At 37.6% G+C, this 16,444-nt stretch overlaps 1 long non-coding RNA gene across 2 annotated transcripts; it reads left to right on the top strand.

Annotated features, from left to right (window-relative positions):
* Nucleotides 1-1,119: 1,119 nt before the first annotated feature.
* LOC117599347 (uncharacterized) lies at nucleotides 1,120-8,411 on the top strand. Of its 2 annotated transcripts, none has more exons than XR_004579811.2 (5): nucleotides 1,120-1,332; nucleotides 6,971-7,145; nucleotides 7,418-7,476; nucleotides 7,548-7,616; nucleotides 7,699-8,411. It is a non-coding gene; the product is annotated as an uncharacterized LOC117599347 (long non-coding RNA). The 2 variants fall into 2 exon arrangements; XR_008304448.1 differs by lacking the exon at nucleotides 1,120-1,332 and adding an exon at nucleotides 1,590-3,230.
* The last annotated feature ends 8,033 nt before the right edge of the window (nucleotides 8,412-16,444 follow it).

Raw genomic sequence — 16,444 nt, 5'->3', positions numbered from 1 at the left:
ATACAGTGACCTACTCTATGCTTACAATAGAAAGGAATTAATTTAGTAGAATTTTACTGTAGAATTTTAAATTTATTGCTCTTCAAAATCAGTGAATCTTTCAATGTAATTGAACCAGGAGGCTATTTTGATTCATTATTAAAAGGACATTTCAAATTGGTAGATGACAAAACCAACTGATATCAGTTCACAGTGAACTTCTCTATGCTCACAATAAAGATGAATTAATTCTACTGTAGAATTTTTAAGTAATTGCTCTTCAAACCCATAAGATCTTTCAATATAACTGAACAAGGAGGCTATTTTGATTCATTATTAAAGGGACATTTCAAATTGATAGATGACAAAACCAACTGATATCAGTTCAAAGTGAGCTCCTCTATGCTCACAATAAAGATCAATTAATTCTACTGTATAGAATATAAGAGTATCATGAATCAAAATAGCCTCCTGGTTCAGTTATATTGACGGATCTTGTGCTGAACAGTTAACGGACCCACTTCTCTAATTTGATGAGAATCAAAATTTGATAAGAAAATTCCAATTTGATGAGAATCAAATTAGAGAAATGTGTGGATTTTGCTTCCCAAATATGAAGTTAGTTAAAGAGATAACACCTGGCTAATGAACAACTACTTATGTTTGGTGACAGCTTTAAAACCAGCTTTAAAATGACTTAATCAGTGGAGTTGCTGGCCGCTTTATGTCCCAGGGGGCCCTCATGCCTGTGTTACCTTCTGGCTCTCCTTTTTAGTTACGATGTCATAGCTAGTCTTGCCGGAGCCCCTGCTTGCGCTGTATATCCTCTTAACGCACTACAAGATAAGAGCATACCTAATACTCTTTCCTCCATTTGTATATTATCTGCCTAACAGTGGATTGGTGGAGGCTAAACTCTTTAGAAATGATTTTGTAACCTTTTCCATCCTGGTGAACATTGATAATTCTTTTTGAGGTCCTCGGGAATCTCCTTCGATCGAGACATGACACTTCCAACACTTGTTGTAACACGCACGCGCCTTATAGCGTCGCGAGCGTTTAAGCTTTTCAATGGATAGTCGCATGCGGGCGGCTGGGAACATCGACTGGAGGTGGGAGGGCAGTTGGCAACACTGGGATGTGACTGGAGCAGAGATGGGAGGTAGTGATGTAGATTCCGGAAGTGATCAGGAGTTGGATGATGGACTGTTTGGCGGGGAGTCTGAAGGTGGAAGAAGTAGCAATTGCACTTTAGTGGAAAGTCGGAAAAGGAAAAAAGGTACGGGACAGGTTTCGGGAACGGACAGTGAAAGCGAAAATCGACAGGTTAGGAGAAGAAAAGAAGAATATAAGGTAATGATAAAATTCCTGTCAGAATCCACGAACACGTTAAATCCAATAAGAATAACTAAAGCATTTAAGTAAGCTGTAGGTAAGATTGAAAATGCTAAAATAATGGGAGATTGTTGATATTTTGTAAGGATAGCAAACAGCAAAAGGCAGCGCTAGGATTAAAATCCTTAATGGGAGTAAAAGTGTCCAATACTTTATTGGGGAAAAAAAGAAATGGGTAAGAGGATTAATAACAGTTATCCCCTGTGGCCGAAGAGGTGGTCAAAAAGAATTTGTCAGGGGCTGAGGTGACCAAGGGAAAGGAAAGGACAGGTAGTCTTTTAGTTATGATACATTTCGATGAGGAAAGAATGCCCAATAGGGTATTTCTTGGTGGAAATGCCTTTGGCGTTAAGACGAATACAATACAAGAGGCTCAGCTTATGGGTATTACTGATGTTGATGTTAGTCCAACAGTGGCTATTGCCAATTTTACCGCCTTGGTTATTTCCATTGCCTTCAGTCGGGCTTGTGTAACACGTGGACTTCCAGAGACGGTGGGGCGTGTGCTTTTACAGTGTATTGGATATAATAGTGAAAGAGCCCGGCTTGCGAAACAAGTTAAGTCCTCAGGCTTAAGTCCCTTAACACTACAAAACTTCTTAAGGAATACTTCAGTAGTTTCTAAGGCTCTGTTAGACTATTTAAAAGGAACAAATCTGACTAAACGGATTTAGTATATTAGCATTTGTTTGTTCGTTTCTTCCACCCAACATCGATGCTCCCCACTCCATCACAGTAGGTGGGGGAAATGCACCAGAAGTTTGTTTGCCAACCGCCATAAAACCCGAGGAAGATGAACGTTTAATCACGCATGCGCAAATGTGTTTCGAGAGGAAAGTGGCAGAAAATAAGGCATTCACTAAATTCCAGGGGTTTCATTACCACGACGTAAAATGGGCGTTTCTGGAGGTGTTGGGAAAACGCCCCCTTTCCGAAAAAAATAAATAAATAAGAGGTCACCGATCATGCGCAGAATACTGTTTTTTTGTGCGGGTATTTCCATATGTACATGTTATTTATGTTTTATAATCTTACATTTTAACGATTTTCGAAAACAAACAACCAGAAATGTGCAGTAACCGTCAACAGCGTAATTACGTCTTTCTGTAAGTTGTAGCCAGTCTCCTTACGAAAATTAATCATGGTTTTTCAACAACAACAAACCTCCATGGTAACTAACCATAGTTTAGCCGTGTTATTTGTAGTAAAACTGGTTATACAAGTGGTAATCAATCCGGTTAAAAAAAAAAACAGACATGGTTACCACACTTTTACTATAATAAACCATGGTTAATTTTAGTACTGACCCAATCTTAATTAATTAATTAATTGGTATGTGTGTTTGTGTGTGTGTGTGTATATATGTATATATTCATTCTAATAAATATCTTTCCACAATTATACAGAGTGAATATGAAGAATAAAAAGATCATGTGGACGAAAGTATGAACCTCTTCAAATTAATATACTTTGTTTCTATCAGACTGGCTCCCATCAAATTTCAAAATATGTACATCACAATATAAAAGGTATTTGACACGAAACACCTACGATCAGGACAGGTATCTGAAGTTATAACAGTATGAATGTAATCTGACATAAAACCCCTACGATCAGGACAGGTATCTGAAGTTACTGTGTATGTAAAAGGTATTTGACACGAAACCCCTGCGATCAGAAGGGGTATTTGAAGTAAATGGCTTTTCCCAAACTGCGCATGATCGGTGACCTATGCCGATTCTCAAATAGGCCACGCCTGCCTGATGACGTAGTTTCGATTACGCTATTCTGAAACCCCTGGAAAAAAGTCAATCCCGAAAAATGATGGATTGATCGACGGCACAGACAGTATGTCGGTAAGTAATTCGCCTGGTTGTGAAAACTTGTTTTATCCTCTTTATTAAAATCTTTATTTTGCCTTTTATATTTTTATACTGCGATTTAGTGTGATATAGCCGAAGCGATATAAACGTGCTTGTTACTGGTAATGCAGCTTATTAGTTGTCATATATTCATTGTTGATAAATTAATAAATTGTTCAGGCCTAGATAAATTTTGACTTTGTAAAGTTCGGGACTTTTATAATGTACACCTCGATTCTCGTTGTAATCATATACTTTGGTAAATAATAATAATGAGTTGTACTGAAACTGCAGGGCTCCTGTAAAATGTGACAGTGAGTATTTAACTTTTTATTAAAAATAAATCTAGTTTAAAATTGTATATTTTACTATGTATTTGGCATACAAAAGGAGAAAAGAATGTACAAAATAATGCACTATACAATACAGTTTATAAATACTGGACTGTGAAGGCAAGTGATTTATCTAGAAAATATCATTTTGTGTTGATAAGGAGCAGTGTTGTTTAAGTTTTAAAACTCCAAAAGTTGTCACTTAGTTAAAATGTAAATGCTTGCATTTTTTTTATTCAAAAGCTTTTTAATAGTTAGTATTTTTTTTCTAAAAATATGTGTTGTCAACTGGAGTGCCTTCTCCAGTGAATACAAGGAAAAATATCGAGTGACATACACTGCCCAGCCAAAAAAAAGTCACCATTTGGATTTAAATCAGCAAATACTTAAGAGCTATTGATTGGATAATTACTATAGTGATTAATGTGTTTCAGCTGATAACAGTTCTTTTAACCCTAACTGATGCAGTTAGTAGCTTCTCATTTCTTTAATAACCTTGTTGGAAGACGTATCCCATGCTCATGGAAAAGATGTTACTGTGTTTCAGAAGGGTCAAATTAGTGGCCTGCATCAAGCAAAGAAAACAACTAAGGAGATTGCTGAAATAACTGGAATTGGGTTAAGAACTATCCGATGCATTATTAACACCTGGAAGGATAGTGGTGAACCACCAACTTCATGGAAAAAATTTGGTTGGAAAAAGATCCTGACTGACCATGATCAGAGATCACTTAAATGCTTGGTGAAGTCAAATCGTAAAAAATAGACAGTACAACTCACGGCTAAGTTTAATAGTGAAATTAAGAGCATTTCCACACTCACAGGATTGGTACTAAACAGTGGGTGGCCATAAAAAACCACTTGTTAGTGAGACTAATCAGGAGAAAAGGCTTCAATTTGCTAGGGAGCATAAAGATTGGACACTGGAGCAATGGAAAAAGGTCATGTGGTTTGATAGGTCCAGATTTACCCTCTTCCTTAGTGATGGGTGTGTCAGGGTAAGAAGGGAAGCACATGAAGCGATGCATCTATCATGCATAGTGGCCACTGTACAAGCCTCTGGAGGCAGTGTTATGATCTGGGGTTGCTTCAGTTGGACAGGTCTAGGCTCAGCAACGTTATGGGGCAATAAAATGAAGTCAGCTGACTACCTAAATGTACTGAATGACAAGGTTCAAAATCAATTCTTCCCTGATGGCATGGGTATAAAATCAGGGCTCAGATTGTGAAAGAATAGTTCAGGAAGCATGAGGAATCATTTCACACATGAATTGGCCACCACAGAGTCCTGACCTTAACCCCATTTGGGATGTGCTGTCTTTGGGATGTGCTGGAAAAGACTTTATGGAGTGGTTCGACTCTCCCATCGTCAGTACAAGATCTTGGCAAAAAATTAATGCAACTCTGAATGGAAATAAATGTTGTGACGTTGTATGAAGTTTTTGAAAGAGTGGCATAGTGAATGTGCACCATAATCAAAGCTAAAGGTGATTTAATGATGTATTAATGTGTGCAACTTTTTTTTTTGGCCGGGCAGTGTATATTGACACATTGCCTGAGTTGTGGCCACTTATTCAAAGACTGCCCACCAGGCTATGTTGGAGACAGCAGGAAAGGAGTCATTTGTGGGTTTTACTCGGTGAAAGAGTTCAAAGATTACTGCTCAGCAGAATGCTTTAATAGTGATTGAGGGCAGTATAGTCCTAAGGATGAGTAGTTTCACTACTGTTATTTGTAAATAGTTTTATGGCATTTTTCTTTCATCCTTTGAACTTCAAAGTGTTGGTACTTATTTTCTTCTATAATTTAAGTTGTGTTTAAAGACCTTATTTCATTGTACCTTTTATATCATTTGAATTGCGTTAAGATCTTGTTTCAGTGAGTGGCATGTAGACTTTTAGGATTATTTAACAAAAAATATATATTTTTATGTAAAAAAATATTTAAAACACAATTAGTTGACTCATTTTTGCCTCCAATCAGTACTTAAGTAAATTAATATGACCCAAATCAAATCAACAAATATGGCTTTATTTTAAAACTTGTTCACATTGAATGCATCTAAAATGGTAATATGCTTTAGCTTATTGTTAAAAGATGATTGTTTCTTACTGGCTATGCCACATGTAAAATGTATTATTTTTAACACATATTAAATCTATTAACTGTTTATGAATTACAATTTTACCAAACAAGGACAACATGAGTATTGAAACATATAAACTAACAGAAAAACAATTACGAGTTCATCAGTGCCATTAGCGCATGTGTGTTCACACGCTCATGACGTCACCAAACCCCACTATGATGTCACCAAAACCTACTACGGAGCATGCTTGTTGCAACATCCATCACATGCATGTTAAAGCATCCAGTGCATTTATGTTACAACATCCAGTACGTAGTGGATCTAATCCGATACATCATCCACGCTACAGGCTGCAGTGAGGACATACTCCAACTAACCTTGATTCCATGTCCTATACTATGTGGCTGACTCTTTTGCTTATTGGCCTAAGCAATATTCTCTTGTGTGAAATTTGTTACCTAGATTTCTTGAGAGCAGAGTTTGATAGTAATGTAATGTCTTGCTACCTTCCTTTAGGGAAATTAGATTTTGTTATAGAGCTAGTGGTGGGTTTTGTTTGTTGTTTTGGTTTTTGCTTACCCCTGGGAGTATTCCAGAGAGCAAGGTTAATTTACCGTCACATAAACCCTGAACTCTAGGTTGATTAACCCAGGAATTGCTTACTCTGAATACTACTTATTCCTTTTGCAGAACACCTGTGAGGAGTTAGTTCAATCAACTTCCTGTAGGTAACTCAGAGTTAATGCGCGCACAGTGAGTACATAGACATTTGACAATGGATCGCCGATTTCAGGAGTCACCATGGAAACCCAGGGTGAGAAAAAGCGAGCTGCATACTTCAGCGAAGCAGAGTTAAGAGGTTTTAATGCATGCTTATGAGGAATATAAGCAATTATAACGAAAAAGTAATACTGCTGCATCGGCGATGGACAGAAAGTTGGCTTGGCAAAAAAGAAATTAACGGATCGAGTAAATGCATTAGCATATAAGTTCATAAATATATGAAAAGGTCTCTTTCATTATGATGCAAAATTGAACATTGATCCTATTTGACCTGTGCCATAACATTTAATAGATAAGCCTTTACTTTTTGCCCTTCATCAATTTCTTAGCCAATGTACTATGTACAATGTTAATAATATATAGGCTTCATATTTTATCAGGTGTAATCCTTCTGGAACTTGGAGCCAAGTCAAAATGAAACACAAAAACATTCTCCAAAAAGGAAATATTTCATAAACTTACTAAACCATACCCTAACTAATTGGCCCAACCTTCTATAATAACTTTTCTCTCTGTTTCTCTCTATATAGCCAACAGAAAGAAGGCTGAGGCCCGTAAAACGGGTGGGGGACCGCCACCACTTTCACTCACTCCGGCTGAGGAGCTGAAACTGTCCCTTAATCAAGGGCGACACATGGTCGATGGGATTCCAGGGGACAGTTCGTCAGAGTCAGCTACCTCCCATGATAAGTGGCTTAGTAAAATGTAGGTGTAGCACATTAGTACTTACATTTCCAGTGATTTATCCTTAAACATTCAAGATGACCATAAACTGCCACCGTTTGAAAAAGGCATTTTGAAATAACAATCTACTGTCAATGTTTCACTTGTGTATTATGCATGCTTATTATATTTTACTGCACATGGTGTGTAGTGTAATCTTAATTGTAGTACCCCTACTAGATGTTCCTTTTTGTAAATTAATTGTATTTGTTTGAGAATGTACACTGAGCATCTCTGGTTTCATTTTCTTACAGTTCCTGATGGACACATTGTTTTAACTGACCCTCCTGCAACAGCACAGCCTGCCACAGTTGTAAGTGAATATTGTCTTCAGGTATTGTTTCTGTGTGCTACACCAAACATCATTAGTAATTTGCACTGCAGGATGAAGATGAAGAGGTTACTTCTGCTGTGACAGAGGTGGAAAATGAATAAGCTGGGAGGCCCACAGAGGTATAACACACATAATGCATTCTCTTTTTTTAAACATCAGATGTTGTGTGATATTAAAATTTTGTCATTGTCCCCTTTATAGATTATGGCTGGGGATTCCTATTCAGAGGAGGGTCCATCTAACTCCACGCAGAATCTTGGCAGTGTTAGAAATTGTTTACAGTTGTCCTGATTATAAATAAGTGGTCTGTGTATGTATTTCAGACATTTATGATATCAATCATACTGAATTATAATTCTTCCAGGTTGCCTGCAAAGGAGTTGTATAAGGTCCATCTTCAAAGGCAAATTAGAAAAAGTGACATGGAGATGGACCTTATACAACTTAAAATAGAGGGGGGAAAAAAGCTAGTCTTGAAATTGAACTGCTGGAGTACTGGCTAAACTGTACTGTACTGGGCACTGTATTTGCCTAGTTATGGCACAACGACGACTCCCAAAATATCCTGGCATCATATACAGACCCTGGCCATTTTGCTTCCACGTTGGTGATGAGGTGGGATGCATCACGTATTACCTAGTTAGTGGATACCATTAATGTGGCATTTAATTCCTTAAACCTTGATTTAGCACCCAATATTCTACTGTTACCTGCACATTGATGCTATGGAATGCCTTCCTATTAACATAGTCTCCTTCATTGACTGAAGGAGCTTTAATAGGACTGTAGGTAACATCAATGCATCCAATAACATTTGGGAACCCTGATATTGAAAGTTAGATGATTAGATATGTTATGTATGCATAGATAGATGAAGTAGTGCTATATGTCTCTCATAAATATCATAGAATGGATGAACCTGCTACTCTGTAGAACTCTTCTTTAATGAGTCTCATAGGTGTATGGCCAGGTAACTGCACAAAAGTGTGTAGGAACTGTTTGAGTGCAAGGCATATTGTACGAATGGCCCTACACACAGTTGCCTTTCCCACATGCTCTGCATCGCCGACGTCAGTGTTATGTGCTGATCCACAATGTGTCACACTGGAGATGGAAGGTTTCAAAATGTTTGTTAAATAAATTAACGATTCTTGTGAAAAACAGTAATGCTCCTGCAAATATTCATCCGGATATGATAACACATCTATACATGGTCTTATCACCTTCTAATGGCAAAAATGATTATGTATAATCTGTGCCTTCATGTCCACTGGACATTCTTCAAAAGGGCACACCATGCTCCGTCAGCTCTCTGAAACAAACTAATCCTAGAACATAACCTGCTCCGGAGCAGGTTGAGTTCTGAGAGTAAGTTGTTATGGCTACTTAGATTTCAGGGAGATACCCTGAAAGTTATCCCCATTTTTGGAACTGAAAGTTGAGGTTATCCATTTACTCTGAGTAAACTTACCTAGGTAAGTTGCATAACCTGATGGTCTGTTTGTTTTATTTGTTGTTTATTGTCTATTGTCATGTGGTGACTATACTATTTATTACATATTTCTTTTAATATACTTGTTATTTGAGGGAAATCTGTTTTGGGGGTTGATTCATTTTCTCTAGTCTCCTCACTCACCCAGTGACCTTCATACTCTAGACTGACACCTAACAATGTTCTTGAAACATCTGAAACACCTGACTTCAATTACCCCTTTAAATTAACTTATATTCCTAGAGGCTCACATACTTTTTTCCAACAAAGACACTTAATGTTTGATAATTTTGCTCAATAAATAAATGTAAAAACTATAATGTTTTGGGTTCTCTTTTGCTAGTTTTAGCAAAGTGAAGACTGATCACATTTTAGGTCATTTTTATTTTCATTGCAAAAAATAGAGAAAAAAGGTTCACAAACTTTCTGGCAGCATATTGTGGATGGTACAACACAGATACCCTAAAGATAATTGTGAATGTTCTCACTTGGACAGGCTAATGATTGCACTTGCTAAAAACTATGCTCAAGTCTCATTCATTTTAATAACGTCACCTTGATATTATAGACTTAAAGCTAAAACTCTACTACTAAGAGGACAGGTTCTCTTTTGAGCCAGGTTTCTCTCAAGGTTTCTTCATGTCATCTCAGGGAGTTTTTTTTTTTTTTTTTTTAAATCTGTACTTATCTGTAAAGCTGACCATTGTTAAAAGTGCTATATAAATAAATAATTGACTTGGAGAAAATTCCAGAAGCTGGGAGAAATTGAGGAATAAAAGTTATCTGTGTATATACATATTTTAAGATCTTAGTAAATGGTCATTCAGTTTTACATTTTATACTTTTATTTGTATTTTATTGTTTCGGGAAATGAGGAGCAAAACTACAAGCAAAAAAACAGCTGACCATGCAGATTCACCTGTTTCTTTCTTTCTTTTTTTCTTTCTTTCTTTAAATCAGTAAAAGCCTTAAATTACTCTCCTTTTGCAAGAGATATCAAGGCTATAAAGGGGGAATAGGCTGGCTGGAGCTACCTGGCCAGAGTCTGTCCGAGGTGGAATAGGCAGGCCAAAGTCCATCAAGGTGGAATAGGCAGGCCACCTCCTGCTTTCCAGGTCTCCCACAGAGATACAGAGGCCTCCAACAAAGGTACCAGAGTTTGTGACACTATTGCTTATTGCTCTGACTTTTCCATATTCAGTGTGTACAAGCTTTTGAAGTGGTGTATTGGGGTGGAAATCTGGCAGGAGTGTTGTATTGTAGAATAGGCTGCCTTGTGCCACCTTGCCCTGGGCCAGTTTTCTAGATGGTATTCAGACTTCAGCTGTAACTCTGCAATTAAGTGCTATTCAGACATTGTGCTTACTTACTAGTTACTGGCAGCAGAAAGAGCAACAGTGCACATCAATTTTAATCTGTTTATACAACTCCAGCCATCAAGTCAGTTGAGTAGGTAAATTTATTTATTTATTTTTTTTAAATTCAATGCATAAATTATTTCTGAAGAAATGACATAGTCACAGCAGAAGACCGCATCAGGTTCCACTCCTGTCAGCCAAGAACAGGAATCTGAGGCTATCATGGGCACAGTTTCACACACACTGGACAGTTGGAGATTAGGGGAAAAAACCACCTGATCTTTTTCCAGTCTACAGCTGTCCAGTTTTGGTGAGTCTGTGCCCATGACAGCCTCAGATTCTTGTTTTTGGCTGACAGGAGTGGAACCTGATGTGGTCTTCTACTGTTGTAGACAAATAGACTAATAGTGTACAAGTGACTAGCTAACTTTTCATATAATATGTAGATTCAAGTCTGTCATGTGCACAGTGAGGAAACCAAGTTTCCCTGTACAATGAAATTCTTTCTTTGCTGTCCACATTGAATGCCAAGATAAACACAACTTATGTAGAAAATAAAAACAGAAATACACATACATAAAAACAAACATAATAAAGTGTAGCTATGTTGCAGAAGTAGAAATATAGATTATGTATATAGAAATATAGACTATGTACATCTGTATGTGTGAGTGTGCAATGTTGACTTGTGCAAAACAATAGTACAGTAACATGTACAATATTGAGTTGTGCAAAACAATATTACAGTACATGTAGTAACAGTAATGTGATCACATGTAGCAGTAACATGAAGTGTATCTCTATGTGCAATATTGACTTATGTACAAAACAATAACAATACAAGTACAAAAACAATAGTACAGTAGCCTGTAGCAAATTGAGGGGAAGAAGGAGTTCCTTAGTCTGGAAGTCCTGCATTTCACACTCCTGTACCTCCGTCCTGAGGGCAGGAGTGTGAACAGTCAGTATTGTGGGTGGGTTGGGTCCTTAAGGATGGAGGCAGCTCTCCTGTGGACTCTGCGGTGGTAAATAGTCTGCAGAGAGGGCAGTGGAGTCCTGATGATCTTCTCAGCAGTCCTCACCACTCTCTGCAGACGTTTGCGGTCCCTCACTGTTGTGCTGCCATACCACACAGTAGCTACGTTTACATGGACACTAATAATCCGATCGTAATTGGACTAGAAGCACAATCAGATCTAAAAAGTCACATGTAAACACATCAATCGGAATGAATTGGCCAAAACCGATTAAAATTTTATTCGGATCGTAAGGGGTGGTTTAAACCTTTTCTAATCCGATGGAGAGGACATGTAAACACTTCATCGGGTTGAAAATTAAATCAGATAGTTCTGCGCATGTGCAATGACGTACAAACACGTAATGACGTATGACGCACGGCTGTCAGCGGTATTGGGGCTCTGACCGTAGCCTCACCAGGTGCCATGTTCCCCTCCACCATTGAGCATAGTGTCATAAATGACTGTCGTGTCATCCTAAAATTCTCCTTCCACTCCTCGTCTGTGAAGTGGTGCAAGACGACGTTGTCCCACCAGTCCTTGCTTTGGACCCTCATCCACAGACGCCTTGTTCTGGGCTCGGGAAGGGGCATTTTAATTGCTTGATAAATACACGCAGTACCGCACAACACATCACAAGCTCGTCGTCTTCTAATTAGCAGCTGAAATAGGCAAGTGTTAAGTCCGCTTTTTAAAACGAAAAAAAGAAGCAATGGCAAGAGAGTGGCTGCTAGTATCTGCATGTTGGAACGGCTGGAAACGTGTAATCGTGCACTGTGCGGATGTCAGAAGATTCTGTCATGTAAACGCGCGTATCAACCCGATTACTTTATTCAGCGCTCTTGTAAACACTGCGATCGGATTAATCGATCTGATTGATTTCATTCCGATTGAAACAAAAAGTGTCCATGTAAATGTAGCTAGTGATGCAGCTGGTCAAGACGCTCTCAACAACACAACTGTAGAAGTTGTTGAGGATCTTAGGTGACATTCCAAACTTCCTCAGCCTCCTTAGGAAGTACAGCCGCTGTTGTGCTTTCTTAACCAGTTGGGTGGTGTTGAGTGTCCAGGTGAGGTCCTCGCTGTTTATCCATGTACGTGGATAAACAACAAAAGGTTGATGCCAGTTCATGTTTATACCCCTTAGTGATACCTGAAAACATAGCAGCAAAGAAAGTGGCACTGGACATCATTTTCAAAAGACTACTTGTGATTCACACTCTCATTTTGATTTCATTTTTTTCTATTTGTGGATTTTATGCCAAAAGTCAGAAGCACAAAAAAATTGTAGAAGCAGAAGTGATTCGAGAAGCAAAAAATACTGCAGAAAAATCTGTAGATATAAAAAATAAAAGCAAAATGAGTGTGAATCAGAAGTAATCTTTTTGAAAAATAATTTTGATTTGATTTTCATTACAAAAATATTTTTTTACTATTTGATAATTAACATTTTGCTTGTGGATTTGTCATTTTTATTTGAAACTTTTGGCACAAAATTAAATCCACAGACAGAGCCTGGTAGAGAGGAGCACTGAGGGTTTGTGTTCATTAGGTTCATTTATTTGTCTGCAAATACTATAACAAAAATAATTTGATTCCAGCATGTGTTATTTTAAAAGCTTTACAACCAAGAGCATTATGTGCCTGAAGAAATGTAGAAATTCTTACTGAGAATGTATCTCCTTTTGCCTGTTATGTCACAATGGCAGGGCCAGACATACCCTGTCTTGATGGAGCGGTGCAGTGAAATTGTCTGGGTGGGCATCTTTTACAATCATGCTTGCCAATAATCAATTAATCTACCTACAGTGGCCCCAAAAAGTATTTGAACACTTAAGCTACGCTTATAAATGTATGAATTTCACTGCATTAGAAAACATGTCAAATCAAGTGGCATATAGTTTTAAAGAAGGATACCACAAGCACACTTTTTAAGCAAACCATTTCCCAAAAAATAGATTATGTATTTAGATTAAAAAATCTAAAAATAATAGCTATACTGTTCAAAATTAGAAAAACAATTATTTGGACATTCAGTGCTGGCTTTATTAAAGATCATAGTCACCATGTTTTAGTATTTATTTTGCCATCCGTTGTTTCACAGAACTTCTCCAGAAGCTGCTGTCTTTCTTTGCATGTTCTTTTGCAAATTTCAGACAATTTCAAGCTTTCTTATTCTTGAAACTGATGACTGGTTTCCACTGCCTTACTGTCCCCTGTAACTATGCTGTATTACAGTTATGCCTGTATGTTTTCTGCTTTTACCTTTGAACTTGTTTACAATGTATCCAACTTTGGAGGAAGATTTAGGGTTTGTTTTTGGCTGATCTGATAGAGTGGCCTTCACTATGTCACTTGTCATGTGCATCATGGACAATTCCGACCCAGAACACCAGAGGGCACTATCACTCTTTTTTTGTTGTTGTTGTTTTGTTATTAAAGAAATTCTGCAAATTGCATCAGACTCCCTGGATTCCATGACATCTTGGCTTGAAATGTTTCTGTTGAGTTTTCTGATTTGTAAATGTGGCTAAAGTGTCCAAATACTATTTGGGGTATCCAAATACTATTTGGCTGTTAATTTTGTGAAAGTTACTTAACACATTGTAACACCAATACCCTAGGCTCTGAAATTAGAATAGGAGGTTTCTATAGGAAAAAGAAGAGCAGAAACTATTTATGTATATGCACTATTAGGTGATAAGTTATTATACTGATTAAGATTTTTTCCAGACATTTTATTGGCTGCCAGCTACCATGGTGAGAAATAGGATTAACCAATTGGGATCGTGCATTTTCCTTTTTCTGTTTGAAAGCTACTAGCTTGGCTGAGATAGCACCACTATAAGCATAGAGATATCGAGGTGAAAGCTGATGAAGTAGCCTGCAGGAGGTTTACTGCAGTAAGAAGAAAAGAAAAGTAGAAAAGAATTTGTAAGATGTAAGGTGTAGTTTTGCCCTGTTACTAACATCCTATTTGAATCATTTTCATTGGAACTGTTATAAAACTATTTTATACCAATGTGATTAATATGGCAAGATTGAGAGTAGATTGTGCCTTGTTGTGGAGAAACAATCATTGGTTTATGTTTTGCCTCATCACACCGAAAGTATTTCCATACCTTACGTATTACTGAATTGTTTTTAGATGCGAGTATGATTTGCATTAAACGCAGCACACAGGCATTGATTTTAATCAGAATGTCAGCAGTGTGAGATGTGAGCTCATCAGGGTGGATTTAATGATTTGGGGGCCCAAGGCAAGGACAGGTATGGGGCTCTTTTCAACACCCACCCTTATCACATTATTGATGTGCATTTATTTATCTTGATTTTCCTGCAGGGTTTCCATCAACTTGTAAGAGAATATTGGTTAACAATGGAAACACAAGAACTAAACTACAAAATCATAATACTGGATGCTGTGCTCAGTGTTTACTGAACATTTGTGACAATGTTGAACTTTGTTTAGTTAATTTATGGATTTTTATATTTTTAATTCCACTGCACAATTTTAAATGTATAGACAATCTACCTTATGCTGCATATCTGTCTTGAATGCATTTTGCTGTCCCCACATTTGTTGATCCTCTCTCTACATCCTTTCTCTCTCAACTTGAACTGGATAAACGAAACAGGCCCTAATGGCTCTCTGAACAGTGGTTGATCAAGCAGATTCTTTGTAGTTGCTGCTACCTCTCTCGAGGGCACTTTCTGTCTTGTATTGATTGAGTCTCTGCTCTACCTCTTTTCTCAGTCAAGCTGAACTTTTAAATAAAATTAGTGGTAGAAGTTTTAGCAGATACTTGGTGGTTGCCACCTTCTCTTGTAAATACAATTGCTGTCTTTATAAATTTAAAAATAACTATTTACAGTGTACCTATCTGAATGGCATATTTTTTGTGGTTGCTTCCCATGTGCATGAGATGAACATGAGATGATAGATCAGAATATTTTCCACCCATTTTTCAAGTGATCAAAAAAAAAATTAGAACATGTGACTGACAGGTGTTTCTTGTTGCCCAGGCATGTCCTGTTAGATTGATTGTTTAAACATTTAATAGCTCCGAATGTCTACTCTTGATTTGAGACCTGGTTTTCACTTGTGAATACTGTATTTGCTGTTAAAAAAGATAAACCAACATGAAGATCAGAGAGCTGCCTATGGGAGAAGAGCAAGCCATTTTGAAGCTGAGAAAAGAGGCAAAATAGATCAGAGCCATTGCACAAGCATTGGGTAGACCCAATCAACAATTTGTCCTGAAAAAGAGAGAAACCACTGGTGTATTAACAACCATACATGGAACAGGTCGGTCAAGGAAAACAACTGCAGTTAATGACAGAAACAGTGTGAGAGCTGTGAAGACAAAAATCCAAAAACAACATTCATTGACATCACCAACAACCTCCACAGGGCAGGGGTAAAGGTATCACAATTTACTGTTCAAAGAAGACTTTGAGAGCAGAAATATAGAGACCATACCACATGATGCAAACCACTCATCAGCAGTAAGAATTGGAAGGCCAGATTGGAATTCGCAAAGAAATATAGAGATGATCCAGAAAAGTTCTGGAACCAAGATTAATCTCTACCAAAGTGATAGAAAGGCCAACGTGTGGAGAAAGAAAGAATCTGCTCATGATCCAAAATATACAAGCTCATCGGTGGAGGTAGTGTTATGGCTTGGGCTTGCATGCATGAATTTAGAAGTCTACAGAAACATTCTGTCTGCCATGTTACAGCGAAATGCATCCAATCTACAGGGTGTCCCAAAAGTCTCCATACATAGGGGACTATGTATGCCACATTGGTTGTGCCTTTATCAGTGGATATTCATAGACGTCCACTTCTCGGGTGGTCCACAACACCTCCAGTCTTTTTAAATTTGTTAAGTTTGGCAACAGTGTTGTGTGATGTGCTTGCCATGTTTCCTGTTCAATTCAATTTTATTTGTATGGCACTTTTAACAATGGACATCGTTACAAATCAAAATAAATTGTAAATGTGTGAAATTATCCCTAATGAGAAAGCCAGAGGTGACGGTGGCAAGGAAAAACTACCTGAGACGATATGAGTAAGA

Source organism: Pangasianodon hypophthalmus, chromosome 17, assembly GCF_027358585.1.
Source record: "Pangasianodon hypophthalmus isolate fPanHyp1 chromosome 17, fPanHyp1.pri, whole genome shotgun sequence".
Lineage (NCBI taxonomy): Eukaryota > Metazoa > Chordata > Actinopteri > Siluriformes > Pangasiidae > Pangasianodon > Pangasianodon hypophthalmus.
The sequence above is the reverse complement of the archived record's forward strand: the minus strand, read 5'-3'. Positions and strand labels throughout refer to the sequence as shown.